Genomic DNA, 14,649 nt, shown 5'->3' with positions numbered 1-14,649 from the left:
TTCTATTCTTCTTTATTGTAAATATACAGTATTTCAGCTGAGTTAAATAGACTTTTGTGAGCTGGCCAGAGGAACTATCATTTCTATGGGAAAATGCATTCCAATTTCCAAAGAACATCTTTAAATTGAAATTAGACTTTTGGAACACAACCCATTTGCAGGTTGGAGAGATCCCTGCTTGAATACCTGCTCCTTAAAGGAACTGTTTCATATTACCTAAGTGGTGCAGTAGATAGAACACTGGTCTTTGAGTATGAAAGACCTGAGTTCAAATTGGCCTCAGATATTTACTAGCTATATGACCCTAGATACTTAAGTTACTTGACCTCTCTTTGCCTCAATTTCCTTAAATTTAAAATGGGGATAATAATAACACCTACTTCACAGGTGTGAGAATGAAATAACATAACATTTGTTCAGTGTTTTGCAAACTTTGAAGCATTATGTAAAGTTATTATGATTATTATGACTATTATCATCTTGTTCTTGGTAATTGTATCTCTAGTGCTTATCACAGTGCCTAGTGTAAGTACTTAAATATTTATTGATTCCAAGTTTTCTATTGTATTCTTTTGTATTATGTGAAAAATTAAACATATGAAAAAGCTAATACTTTTGTATAAAACAAGACTATACCTTATAACATAGTGCCTTTCAAAAAAACTCATGATTTCCTTTGCTAACTCAACTATATTATGTATAACTCAGGTAATGTCCATGGTAAATACAAAGTCACTTATGTGCTTGTTTAAGTGATAACATTTGGCTCTGCTTGCTAGGTAATTTCTCTCTTCCATGTGAGCACTTAGCAGGTTGGGGGTGAGGGGAGAAGGGTAGAATGAGGCATTGATGTTTGGTTTACTATAGGGCTGATTTGATTGATTAGGAGCTTTGCTTGACTTTGCAGTCTTTGCTAAAACCCATTAGCATTTTGTTTTTTTTTTTTAGCAAACTTTAATTTGCTGAATCAGACTAGTAGCATACTTTACTATAGTGCCATGCACATAGTGGGAAGTCAGCATTTTGCTGATGATCCTCACCTGTATTGTGGACAAGCTAGATGGGACCTTAGAGAGTTTCTTTTGAGCTTTGTATTTTAGGTGTCAGCCATGACTTTTGTCTAGTATTAGAAATATATATGCAAATACATATTACTAGACATACACATATACACACACAATTAGCATGCATACATATACACACACCCCTTCATCTGCTGGACTGTGGGAAACACTTTTTACAGGCTTTACCATTACTAAAAATATTTTGTCATTTGAGTTATGTGGCATCACAGACTTGCTGCTACTTCCTCCTCCTCTCTTTCTCCCCTGACCCTCCATTCTCTTCTTTCACTCCTATGCTCTGGAACTAGGCTTGCTAGTGGCTTCCACAGGTATAGAGTTGCCATCACATCTTTTCCAGATTGACATGTGTTCTAGATCAGGTTTCTTAACCTTTTTCTGTGTGTCATGGAATCCTTTGGTGGTTTTGAAGTACATCAGACAGACTACATAGGATTATAAAGGAAACAATAATATTGAAATTCCACAATGTATTTGTATTTCTATTTCTTTCTCAACTTCTCTCTCTCTCTCTGTCTCTCTCTCTCTCTCTGTCTCTGTCTCTGTCTCTCTCTCTCTCCATTTATCTGTTTTTTTTTTAAACTAAGTTAATGTACTCCAAGTTAAAATCCCCTGCCACAGATGCAGAATGGGAAATGATCTTACAGGTCATTTAGTCCAGCCACCTTCATTTTACACATGATGACCTGAAGCCTAGAACATTTAAATAACATGTGTAATGTCACAAGGAAGCTTTTATTTCTTGCTTATCTTTTTCACTGATCTACTTTTCTGTTTTAAAGCCAGCAACAAATAGTTTTTGAAGAAGACTTCTATAATATAGTTTGAAGTCTGATAATGCTATGCCCCCTTCATTCACACTTATTTTCATTTTCCCCTTGAGATTCTAGACTTTTTGTTAAATGAATCTTCTTATAATTGTATCTAGCCCTAAACAGTATATTCTTGGTAATTTGATTGCCACAGTATTAAATCTAAATTTGTTTATGTGGTATCATCTGTATTATGTTAATATGTCCCAATCATAAGCAATGTATATCTCTCCAAATGTTTGGTTTGTAGTTGTATTTTACAGAAATCTTATGCATGTTTTGGTATGTTAAATCCTAGAGAGATCATACATTCTATAGTTATTTTGAATGGTATTTCTCTTATTATTGTTTCTGCCTGTTTTGTTGTTGTTGTTGTTGTTGTTGTTAATACTATATAGAAATGCTAATGATTTTTCTGGCTTTATTTTGAATCCTAAAGACTTTGACTATCAAATTAATCATCTCAATAAGTTTCTTTGCTGACTCAGTGTTTTATTTTTATTTTTTGGAGAGGGGAAGGCAGGGCAATTGGAGTTAAGTGACTTGCCCAAGATCACACAGCTAGTAAGTGTGTCAAGTGTCTGAGGCTGGATTTGAACTCCTGACTACAGGGCTGGTGCTCTACTCACTGTGCCACCTAGCTGCCCAACTAAGTGTTTTTTAAGTACATCATCAGGTCACATGCAAATAGTTGGGATAGTTTTGTCTCAGTCAATATTTATATTTTTCTTTTTGTTTTCTTTTTTGTTGTTATAGATAACTCTTCTAAACCACATTGAATAATAGCAGGGTGACTTTCCTTTTCAACTAAAACATTTATTAGGTTAATTACTATTATTAATTCCTCTATATCATACTCAAATGATGACTCCCTTCTGTTTAGAGCAAGGATTCTTAACCTGGGATGTATGAATTTGTTGCTTTTTAAAAATAAATTGATAATTACTTCAATATAATTGTTTTCTTTTGTAATGTTTTGTATTTTTGTATATTTAGTATTTGTATATTTTATAATATTTTGTATTTTATTTTCCGCATTTACAAACATTATTCTGGCTTCACCACAATGTCAGAAGGGCCCATGGCACATACAATGTTATCTGCTACTTTAGACTGATGGATCTCTGTATCATTGTAACATAGTCTGTCAATCCAAGAGACTTCTTAGGTAAAGTAAGTGACTGCTGCTGTTTTGAGGCTTTAGATTGTTATGTGCCTTACCTCATTCTGTATTCCTGGGATTGTTTATATAGCATAGGAGTGTAGAATACTCCTGCCATGATTGGTCCAGTCTTGACATTTACCTGTGCTATGCAACACTCTCTTCCTATTGGACTAAAGCTTGGTGCTGATACGGATCCAAGTATCTGTGCTGACTCGTGAGAATTATTTTCTAAAAAGCTCACCTCTCTATTTATTGACTTGTCACAGCCAGGGCTATGGACCCCTAATAGCATCTAGTCATATTTGGGTTAGTGGAAGCTCAGAGAACATCTATGCTGCTGCGTATCCCAGATTTGAGGAGTGCTGATAACTAGGGGTGACTATGTGGGCAGAAGTGGCAAAGACATCCTTTGCTCAGTGAATAGCCAGTTGGATTCAAGACTCGGTAGCATGTCAGCCAATCAATGTAGCTTGATGAAGTAGGCATGCAGCTAAGTGTTCACATATAAGGAACTCTTGTTACCTAGATTGTATCCTTCTTATTCTGCAACATCAGCATCATATCTTGGAGAATCACCTGTATCAGTTAAAGAGAAGGCCAAAAAAAAGTAGCTTTCCTTCTTACTACCTGTGTGACCTTAGGCAAATGAACTAACCTTCTGGGCTTTAGTTTCCTCATGTGTAAAATGAAAGAACTGGACTTGATTATCTCTCAGGTTCTTTCTCATTCTAGATACTATGATTCCAGTCCCAGTGCTCAAAATGAAGGTCATAGATAGCTGTGACCTTGTAGTCCCTTCCCATGATAAATCTATGATATTATTTAGTTATAAAGCAAAGAAATTGTTACCACTATTAACCAATCTGAGAGCAAATATTGTGGATGTATATCTTCCCTTCTCTAGTTTTTTTATATTTCTTTTGTGCTCAAAAAATGATAATTCTTTTAGCACATCTTCATTTTTTCCCTTTTTTTAATTTATTCTCTAACAATGTTACTGGCTAGCATGTGGTAAACTGAGCAGTAGAAAGATGTTAGGATTGTGTCATAAAGAAATATCACTTGGCTGATGTAGCTCCTTTATTTTTAGTGGGAATAGTGTAGGATTAAATTTCTGAACTCTGGGCACCTCATAGATTGAAGGAAGTCCTCTATCATATTACCCATTAGCAATTCTAAGTTAAAACCAAAGTCAGTAGTACAGTCAGTCAGCCAGTTTATCAAAAGAAAAGCTATGGAGCTTTATCAGTGAGTGAAGAGGAGGTCTTTAGGGCCTTTGTACATTTTGTTTAATCTAGTTTTCTGTAAGAATCAGGAAAGGTCATTTAATGCTTCTACTCCATTTGCAAGCTAGGAGTAACTTGCTTCTTAATTGCCAAATTTAGTCACCTTTTCTCAGTCTTCAGATTCTTTTTTTAACTTTTCTGCATCATTTAAGACTTTTGACAACTCTCTTCTTTGTCATACTTTCTCCTCTTTGGGTTTTTGTCACACTGGTTCTTTCCCTTGATATTTCTCCTACCTGTTGGACTAGAAGTTTCTTGAGGGAAGGGACTGAAAAATTTTCCTTTTCTTTGTATCTCTAATATTTAGCACACTGCCTGGCATATAAGTGCTTTATAAAATGCTTTTTGAGTACTTGGATGCTCTTTCTTATTCTCCTTTGCTGGTTCTTCATACCATGCCCCCTAATTGTGGCTGTCTCAAAGTCTCAGTCCTCGACTCTATCCCTCCAAGCCCCCTTTGCAATTAATACAACACTGATCAATAACAATTAAAACTATTTGATTTCTCTATCTGGCAAAAGAAATTAAAACTCCTTGAACAGAAATTGGAAAAGTACCTTTCAGAACAGAGTAAGCACTATAATCATTTTCTCCTCTGTTTGGGATAAGAAGAATGGCAAGGAAAGGAAGACTATCCTTCACAGTTTGGCACCTGCTTCTCTCAAATGGAAAGTCAGTAACCACCATCCTATTGTGACCATGGGAGGTGGGAGGTGGCTGGCACAGACAACTTAGGCTCAATGCTCAGCTTCTCAGGTCCTGCTCCAGCTGCTCCCTCATTTATTCAGTCAGTCAGTCAACAAGCATTGTTAAGAACCTGTTGTTATATGTTAGGAACTGTGCTAAGTGCTGCGGACATGAAGAAAGGCAAAAGACCATCCCGACTCTCAAGGAGCTCATATTCTAATGAGGGAGACAACATGCAAATAACTATGTATAAAAAAGCTACATACATATTGGAGATAGAGATGGCAGGCATGAAAGGGAATCAGGAAAGACTCCTATAGAAGATGAAATTTGAGCTGGGACTTGAAGGAAGCCAGGGAAGTCATGAGGTTAAAATGAGGAGAGAGAGAATTCTGGGCATGGGAGTTAGCCAGTGAAAATGCCCAGAGTATGGAGATGTAGGGCAAAAAACAAACAGCAAGGATCCCAGTGTCACTGAATCCTTGAGTATATGGTGGAGTAGAGGGGAGTAAGGTGTAAGATTGTAAGGGTAGGAGCAGTCCAAGTTATAAAGGGTTTTCAAAGCCAAGGAGAGGATTTTATATTGATCCTAGTGGTGATAAGGAGCTACCAGAGTTTATTGAATAGGGATGTGACATAATTGGACCTGTGATTTTGCCTCTTTTTGTATCCCCAGTGCTTAGCACAATGCCTGGTGCATAGTAAATTCTCAATAAATGTTTATTGACTGACTTCAGAAAGATCAATTTGACAGCTGAGTTAAGGATGTACTGGAGTGGGAAGAGATTTGAACCAGGAGACTAACTAGAAGGCTACTGCAGTAGTCCAGGCATGAAGTCATGAGGTTTGTACTAGAGTGATGGCATTGTCATAAGAGAGAAGGGGGTATTGTGAAAGTAAAACGCACAAATTTTGGCAGCAGATTGGACTCCCTTGAAAAATGCCCTGCTGTGTTGCTGCTTCTGCCATGATAATCAGTTTCTCCAGTGTCTCCATACTCAATTTACCAAACTCCTGCCCAGAGAGACTTTTTGGAATTCCTTCCACCTGAAACTCCTCCCATAGTCATGTTTCAAGCAGAGCTCTGGGAATCTCAGTCTCTCCCAGGTTGAAAGAGAATGCTTTCTCTCTAGGAACATCTCTTCCATTAAACACCACCAAAGGGGCATCAAAGATTTCCTCTTCTTGCAGAGATCCATTTCCAAAAGCCACTTTTATTTAAATAATAATCCATAGTAAATCAAATTTAATCATTTTTTGAGATATCTGTAAAGATCCCCAGAAGCCTGAGTGTCATAAATTATATATAACTGATATAGACTTTTGAAAATTGGTTTTCCCATACTCTCACACACATTCTCCTTTTGCAAGGAAGAGGGTCACAAGACATTGCACTATATCCATTTGCAAAATCCAATTTCTGCAGACCTTTTCACCAGAGTGGCTACAGATTTCACCCCATATAGTACTTATGATAATTCTGTTTCAGCTATCCAAAAGTCTGGTCATATGGACCTGCAGAACAGGGTTATGGCAAAGCTCCACTGGGATGTACCATTTTATTTTAGAAAGCTTTTTCTGTTTGTTCTTGAAATCAGACTTTCCCACTAATGATTAATTTTTGTTTTTGATAATGTATACTGATAATTGTGAGTCATGAAGAGAAAAAACTGAGATATGAGCACAGAAAATGTAGGAAGTCAGACCTGAGCAGTGCTTACAGGAAGAACATGTACTAGGGACTTTTCAATTCTCTGTACTGTACTTGGTGCTGTCCTTTTTTATTTTGGTATCCTGTCTTCTTCTTTATCAATTTGTGATATTCCCTTACCATCAGAGTCTGTCTAAAAACTAGAATTCTGACTTTTATTTTTCACTGCTTCCATTTCTGTTCTGATTTTGTCTTCTTATTAAAATATCTCTAACAGTTTCTTACCTTCAAAAATCTCCATTCCTTATAATATTTCTCTTTATTTCACTGTATTCCATCACTCCAAATCAAACTGGTCAAGTGTGCCAAATGCTTTAATTGATTTTACTTTCCTTGACTTTCTACTCTGGCTTGTTTTCTCTATTATATGGAAATACAACAAAGCTGAGATTCCATGACTTGTTGATAGATTAAATCTTTTTTTCCTCCCTAAGTATGCCCTTTCTCTCAACATTTCTTATTTCTTTTGGTGGGTACTGATATTCTCCCACTTACTCAAATTTATAACTTCAGTAGAATCTAATCTCCGAGGACACTCCATTTTCTGAATAAAAAATAAACATATTGACATTCAAGGCTCTGACATTCTATGCTCTATTTGGTTAAACTGGATTCCTGTCTCCTCTAATTCATGTTATCCTCCATTCATGAAATAAAATTCTTCCTTCTTCTCACCTTTATAAATTTGTCTCTGAAGACTCAATTTAGGGACTTCTGGGAGCCAAGATGGCAGAGTAAGCAGTAAGTCACCATCAATCACTCTCCCTTTTTGACTTCTTAAAAAAACCAGAAAATAGTGCCCCAGAAAAAATCCTGGAACAGCAGAGTCAGCAGAAAGATGGGGTGGAGCAGCCCAGGAAACTTGGAGGATCAGCAAGAAAGGGCCATTTCACTAAGGTAAAAGGGGAGCACATTCCAGGACAGGAAGTGTAGCAGCAAGCTGGTGCCAAGTCCCAGCTTAGCAAACCAACAGGAGATTCTGAGCCCCAGGGTGGTGGAGCAAGTAAATGCCAACACCAGGACCCCTCTTTCCCCATATGCCTCAACATAGCCAGGGGAATTGGCAGACTCCAGCTTGGAGAACCACTATGTGCACTGGTGCAGCTACAGTTGGGCAGACTTTCTCCAGCAGCACACTTCTAAGTGCTTCAGTGCAATACCAGGTGGGTAGGCATTCTCCAACAGCCAGACCTCTATGTGCTTCAGCACAACCCCAGGCAGGTGGGCAGGTGGCTTTCAGCACCAAGACCTCCCCTTGCTTCAGCACAACCCCAGGCAAGCAGGTGTCCTCTAGCAGCTGAAACCACCATTCCAGACACTACCACTAGATCCCCAGCTCTGCACCAGGTAAATAGCCAGACCCCTAGAGCTCTCAGCTGCCAGCACCTGAGGCCCCAGCACACACAGCCAGTGACCAGGCCTCTGGCCCCCAGCACAAGAAGCTTGGGACAATGCCCTCTGTGTTCCAGCAGGAGAGCTCAACTTCAAAAGCTAGGAAATAGGCAAACATCATGAGCAAGAAGCAGAAAAGAACACTGACCATAAAGAGTGGTGACAGGAAAAATCAGAACACAAACTCAGAGGACAATGTTGTCAATATACCTACATCTGAAACTGCAAAGGGAAGTACGAATTGGTCTCAAGCCCAAAAGGCCTCCTTGGAAGAGCTCAAGAAGGATTTTAAAAGTGAAATAGGAGAGGTAGAAGAAAAAATTGGGAAAAGAAATGAGAGGTGTGAAAGAGAGCATCAACAGCTTGGAAAAGGAAGGGCAAAAATTGACTGAAGAAAATAATTCCTTAAAAATACAATTGGCCAAATGGAAAAGGAGTTACAAAAATCCACTGAAGAGAAGAACTCCTGAAAAAGAATTGACCAAATGGAAAGGGAGGTACAGAAATTCACTGAGGAAGAACTCCTTTAAAAATTGGCCAAATGGAAAAGGAGGTACAAAAGTGCTGAAGAAAACAATTCACTAAAAATTTGAATTGGGCAAATGGAAGCTAATGACTCTATGAGCTACCAAGAATCAGTCAAACAAAATCAAAAGAATCAACAAACAGGAGAAAATGTAAAATACCTTATTGGAAAAGCAACTGACCTGGAAAACAGATCCAGGAGAGGTAATTTAGGAATTATTGGTCTACCTGAAAGCCATGATCAAAGAAAGAGCCTGGACAGCATCTTTCAAGAAATTATCAAGGAAAACTGCCCTGAGGTCCTAGAACCAGAGGGCAAAATAGTCATTGAAAGAATCTACCAATCACCTCCTGAAAGAGATCCCAAAATAAAAATGACCAAGTTTGATAGACTCCACTCTTCTCAGCAATACAAGGATCTAAGACAATTCCAAAAGATTCATGATGGAAAATGTTATCCACATCCAGAGAAAGAACTATGGAGTCTGAATGCAGAGTGAAGCATATTATTCTCTCTCTCTCTCTCTCTCTCCCTCTCCCTCCTCCTCCTCCTCCTCCTTCTTCTTCTTCTCCTCCTCCTCCTCCTCCTCCTCCTCCTCCTCCTCCTCCTCCTCCTCCTCCTCCTCCTCCTCCTCCTCCTCCTCCTTCTTCTTCTTCTTCTTCTTCTTCTTCTTCTTCTTCTTCTTCTTCTTCTTCTTCTTCTTCTTCTTCTTCTTCTTCTTCTTCTTCTTCTTCTTCTTCTTCTTCTTCTTCCCATAGTTTTCCTTTTGTTCTAATTCTTCTTTTCAATATGACTAATGTGGAAATATGTTTTTTAAAAAGACTCAATTTAGATGCCACTTTCTCTTCAATATCTTCCTTGCCTCCAACCTTCCTCCCATAAGCTTAAAATGATTATTTTTCTTCTCAGATTTCTCAAAGGACTCATTCTGGACTTCTTTGAACTTATTACATGTCATTTTCTATCATAATCATTTCTGTATATGCTTCATATCCTTATTAAATTATAGGCTCCTTGACAGTAGGAACTATGCTGTTTTTGAATCTACTAATATCTAGTACAGCAAAAATGTATATAATAGATATTTAGTGTTTGAGGAATTCAGTTTTTTAAAAATTGGTTGTCATTCTGCCCTAGTTGTCCTCTCTTCAAATTTCTCTAAACTATTTTTTACCATCTCCTTTTCATGCCCTCTTGGTCCCCATAACTACCATTTTACTGTTCTTTAAAACCTAACCTACACAAATAAAAATTTGACTGTTTTATCTAACCTTTACAAATAATAATTTACTACATATAATAATCATAATATATAATAATTTACTTTTCTTATTTAACAGGTTTAATTCATTCCTTGTCTCCTGGTTTAAAAAGTAGGGTAAAGCAAGCACATGCTTAGTGAATGTTTACATGAGATGAATGAAGATCATGAAGATACATTGCTTCTTTCCTGATGTCATGTCCTTTGGGTAGAACTGGGAAGCCACATGTGAGGTCATAGGATCATAGATTGAGAAATAGAAGAGGCCTTAGGGACCATCTATCCTAACTCCTTCATCAAGTAATGTTCCAAGACCTATGAAATAATAAGTGCACTGTACAAATTGGTTATAGGGGAGTTTTCAATGTACCACATTATGTAATTATTATTCAGTCATTTCATTTGTATCAGACTCTTTGTGACCTCATTTGGTCACAAAGTGCTTTGCCAATTCCTTCTGTAGTTCATTCTACATATGGGGAAACTGAGGCAGAGAGGGTTAAATGACTTTCTCAGGTTCACACAGCTAGTAAGTGTCTGAGGCCCGATTTGAATTCAGGAAGATGAAGCTTTCTGACTTTAGGCCTAGCCCTGTACTACCTAGCTGCCTAGACAGTGTATAATATACCATATAAAATACAATACAATAAATAATACAACAAAATAAAATAAATATGCAATACAATACAATACAAATATAAATAATAAAATAAAAATGCAATTCTTATATAGTATAAATTTCACATAAAATTAATAAACTAGCCAAAACAAACATTAATTAATGATCCAGTCTTATTATGTACCTACTCTGTACCAGGCACTAAGTATATGAAAATGAAAATAGATCATACCCATAAGGTCCTCGTATTCTATTTTGGTCATATAATATATATATGAATAAGTAAATATAAAACATACATGTAGCATGTGCACTGGAGCTATGTTCCCAGCACCCATGGACAGACTGAGCCCCCAGAGCATGGTCTGTAGTTCCTTCTGTAACACGGAAGGTTTAAGTAGTTTTTTTGCCTTTTTTTCCCCTAATGTTGTAGTTCATGAGCCCCTCCATTGGTATGATCATTGGTTTTCAGCCAACTTAATTAGCTTTTAGTAAGGGCTGTTTACTAAGGTGGTACATTAAGAATATTTGATATAAAAGATCCCACAAAAGTTTGTGACACACTTTCCCACAAGTCCATACCTAACCCAGGGGAGAATGGTCTCAAGCTTACAGTATATGTAGCAGTGGAGTAACATAGCTACTAAAAGTCTTTTTGCTGTAGTCTCCAAGCTTCCCTTGGGTCTGGTATAACTTTTATGCTGGCATCCTTGTTGAAATTTGAATCTCCGTCTCCAAATCCTGTCTGGTCTGTGTTTAGTTATTGATGCAGACACTGCCATCGCCTGTGACTGACCTGGGAATAGTTGTGAAAGATCCAAATCCGCTGGATCCTTCGAAGCTAACAAGGTTCTCCTTAGGATCAAGGAAGACAGGCATCGAGGAGGCCAAGACTGAGGCCTCTTTCCCTCAGGTAGTTCATGGAATGGCTCTCTCTCCTCACCACTGTCAGAAGCTCAAATCTCTGGTTTCCCTACTGGTCTCCTTTTTTTATTTATAGAAGGCCCACAAGGTGTGACATAGTCTTTCAACCAATCTGGAAGGATTTTAGACTTTGTTGCACCTAATCAAAATGATAAAAATATCACAGCCTTGCCCACACTTCTGATTAAAGTGAGTTGTATTTTTACCTGACAAAGGTATTAGGGCTAGGTAGAGTGAGGTGATTTAAATCCCCCATCTTTGTAGGAAGCAAATATAACTGTGTCTGTGTATCTATCTATCTATCTATCTATCTATCTATCTATCTATCTATCTATCTATCTATATGTATCTATATATATACACACAAACATATAAAAACATATATATACATGTTTCTATATATATTTGTATATATGCATATTACATATATTCACACAGATAATTCTGTTTGGGGGAAGTGCTAGAACTTAGAAAAAAATAGTGTACAATAATTTGACTTTTTTTTAGTATGTAAAAAGAACTGCCTTGAGATGATTTGGATAGCTCAGGTCTTTTAAAACTTCACAGAGGTAGCTTGAAGTCTATTTTAACTTGGGCAAATTTATCTAAGGCAATCAAAAGCTACCATCATCTCTGTGACTTTGGGCAAATTATTTAACTCTTTCAGACCTCAGTTTCCTCAACTGTCAAATAAAGGAGTTACAGCCTAGAGCCCTAGTCTGTTTCAGCTCTAACTGCATGATTGTATGATTGTATGCTGTATGGTTGTATGATTACTCTATTGAACTAGGAGCTGTGTTCAGAGTTGGGATAATTCTTTTCAAAATAGCCTGTAATTTCTCTCTAGATAAAAGCCAAAAAAATGAAATATAGGCCTATATTGGGAAATTCAGTTCAACAAGCATTTATTAAACATCACCTTCCTTCCAGGAACTGTGCCAGCTAGGCTCTGGGGATAAAAAAATGAACAAAACAGGCGTTGCCTTCAAGAAGCTTATGGAGGAAACGAGTAAGGTAGTACAAAGTATCTGCTGCCATTTTGTGTGGAATGTCAATCAAGTATAAGCTATTTTGGGGTTGATACAAGATATAAGACACCATCCTTGGCTTTCAGGAGTTTATAATCCAGAATATATTATAAAAATCTGTAAATATTTTAGCTGATAATAACTTCCTTGTCTTCATTTTAAAAAATAAGATTATTTAATTGAGGGTCATGAAAGCTGCCAGTATGAGAATGACAACTGTCTCTCTGACCTGTTGTTAACACACAAACCTTGCTAAAGGGTCAGTTTTCCCTATGAGCCTAATGGGGAAATAAGTAATGCCTGTTTTGTATATAAAGGGGGAAAACCAGGCAAATCTAGTGAATTAATTTTTAAAATAATTTCATTTAACATGAAATTTCTTGAAACAATGGTACTTTGCTTGCCACAGATATACCGAGTAATCCTCGCTTCCAAAGACTTAGAGCCTGCTCCAAGTTCTGATTTACTCACGTCAGCAGTGATTTAAAGTTGGTTGGTTCTATTCTGATTTAGGGACTTGAAATCCTTCAGACCTTTCTCCCTTTACTCATCCGTAGCTAGTTATACTTCTGTCTGGGATTCCAGAGGCAGATGTGTAAAGAGGCTGTCATCCTCAATCCAAGTATTTGCCCAACTCTTTTGTCCTTTAAGAAGAGAAATTTACAGAGGTGAGAATAAAAGAAGTTTGGGAACCATCATCTTTAATTGGGAAGGAGTATAAAGGCTTACTTCTGTATGTTATTTTGTATCTGAAACACAGTGTGGGAAGTGAAGAGCTACTATTTATGGTGATATTTCTGAACAATATGTGTTTGGGAAAGTGAACTTCTAGTAAAAACAATAATAGAACAATTAAACCAGCTTCCTCTGCTTCTTTAAATCTAAATGTGTTAAAAGTGACGAGATTAAATAAGCTGATTTGAGATTCTACTGTTATGCTGGTAACATTCAGCAGTATTGTGAAATGCTTTCACATCTACTTAATTGAAAAACCTAAAAAAATAAGGTTGGCATGGCACAGTGCTATTTTGCGCATCAATTAAGTATCTTTTTGAGTATAATTTCTGCTTCTGTGGTTCTGATTTACTTCTGAAAGTTTTAGGATATATAGTATTATATGGATTAGGCAACATTATCAGATGCCTGACATGATTTAGTAAGATCATAAAATATTTCAATCTTGTAGCACTTTACCCCGGTTTCCCAACACTAACATCTTAAAATTTTAAAAAGAATATCCAATTTTCTCTTACATGATAAGTACTTGACAGGATAAATTATCTTTGGTACTGACTGGGTATATATCTGGACCTTAAATTGTCTTTATAGCATTGAAATCTAGGGAGTGGAGATTTTTTGGTGGCATGAACAGCCCTACTATTGCCTGCCAGAGCCTATCTTCAGGTCTCTCTTTGTGATATCACTTCCCCTGACCTCTGTGTCATGTGAACCCTTAGGAGCTAGATAAAGGGTGAGGAAGTGTCTACAAGTAGTGTACTAATTAAAATATTGCATTGGCTCTCTCTTTATTCCTCTCCCTCCCAAACACATATACATCCTGTGAAATTGAGGTTGGAAATAGGTATTGGGGGACCTGAGTTTAGGCCTACAGAGGGACAGAGAGAATAAAATAGGCATTTGTATGGTATCTACTACGTTTCAAGCACTATGCCTATTATGTGCCAGACATTCTGCTAAGTGCTTTATAAATATTATCTCATTTGACCTCCTCAATAACCCTGTGAAGTAGGTGCTATTATTTTCCATGTCTTACATTTGAGGAAACTGAGACAGTGACTTGCCCAAGGTCACACAGCTGGCAAGTGTCTGAGGTCGTATTTCAACTTAGTCTTCCTGCCAGGCCCAGGGCTCTCTCCATTGTGCTACCTAGTTGTCTTGTCATGTCACTTCTTTCCAGGGAAGCTGCTGTATAGGAAAGATGTTTGCCACCAGCTAAGTGGCAGGGTGGATAGAGCTTCAGGCCTGGAATTAGGAAGACATGAGTTCAAATGTGGCCTCGGATACTTAATAGTTGTGTGATCCTGGGCAAGTCACTTAACCCTGTTTGCCTCAGTTTCCTCATCTGTAAAATTATTTGGAGAAGCAAATGGCAACTCATTACAGTATCTTTGCCAAGAAAAACTCCAAATGGGGTC

This window comes from Trichosurus vulpecula, chromosome 2 (genome assembly GCF_011100635.1).
Source record: "Trichosurus vulpecula isolate mTriVul1 chromosome 2, mTriVul1.pri, whole genome shotgun sequence".
Classification (NCBI taxonomy): domain Eukaryota; kingdom Metazoa; phylum Chordata; class Mammalia; order Diprotodontia; family Phalangeridae; genus Trichosurus; species Trichosurus vulpecula.
Note: the sequence above shows the minus strand (reverse complement) of the source record.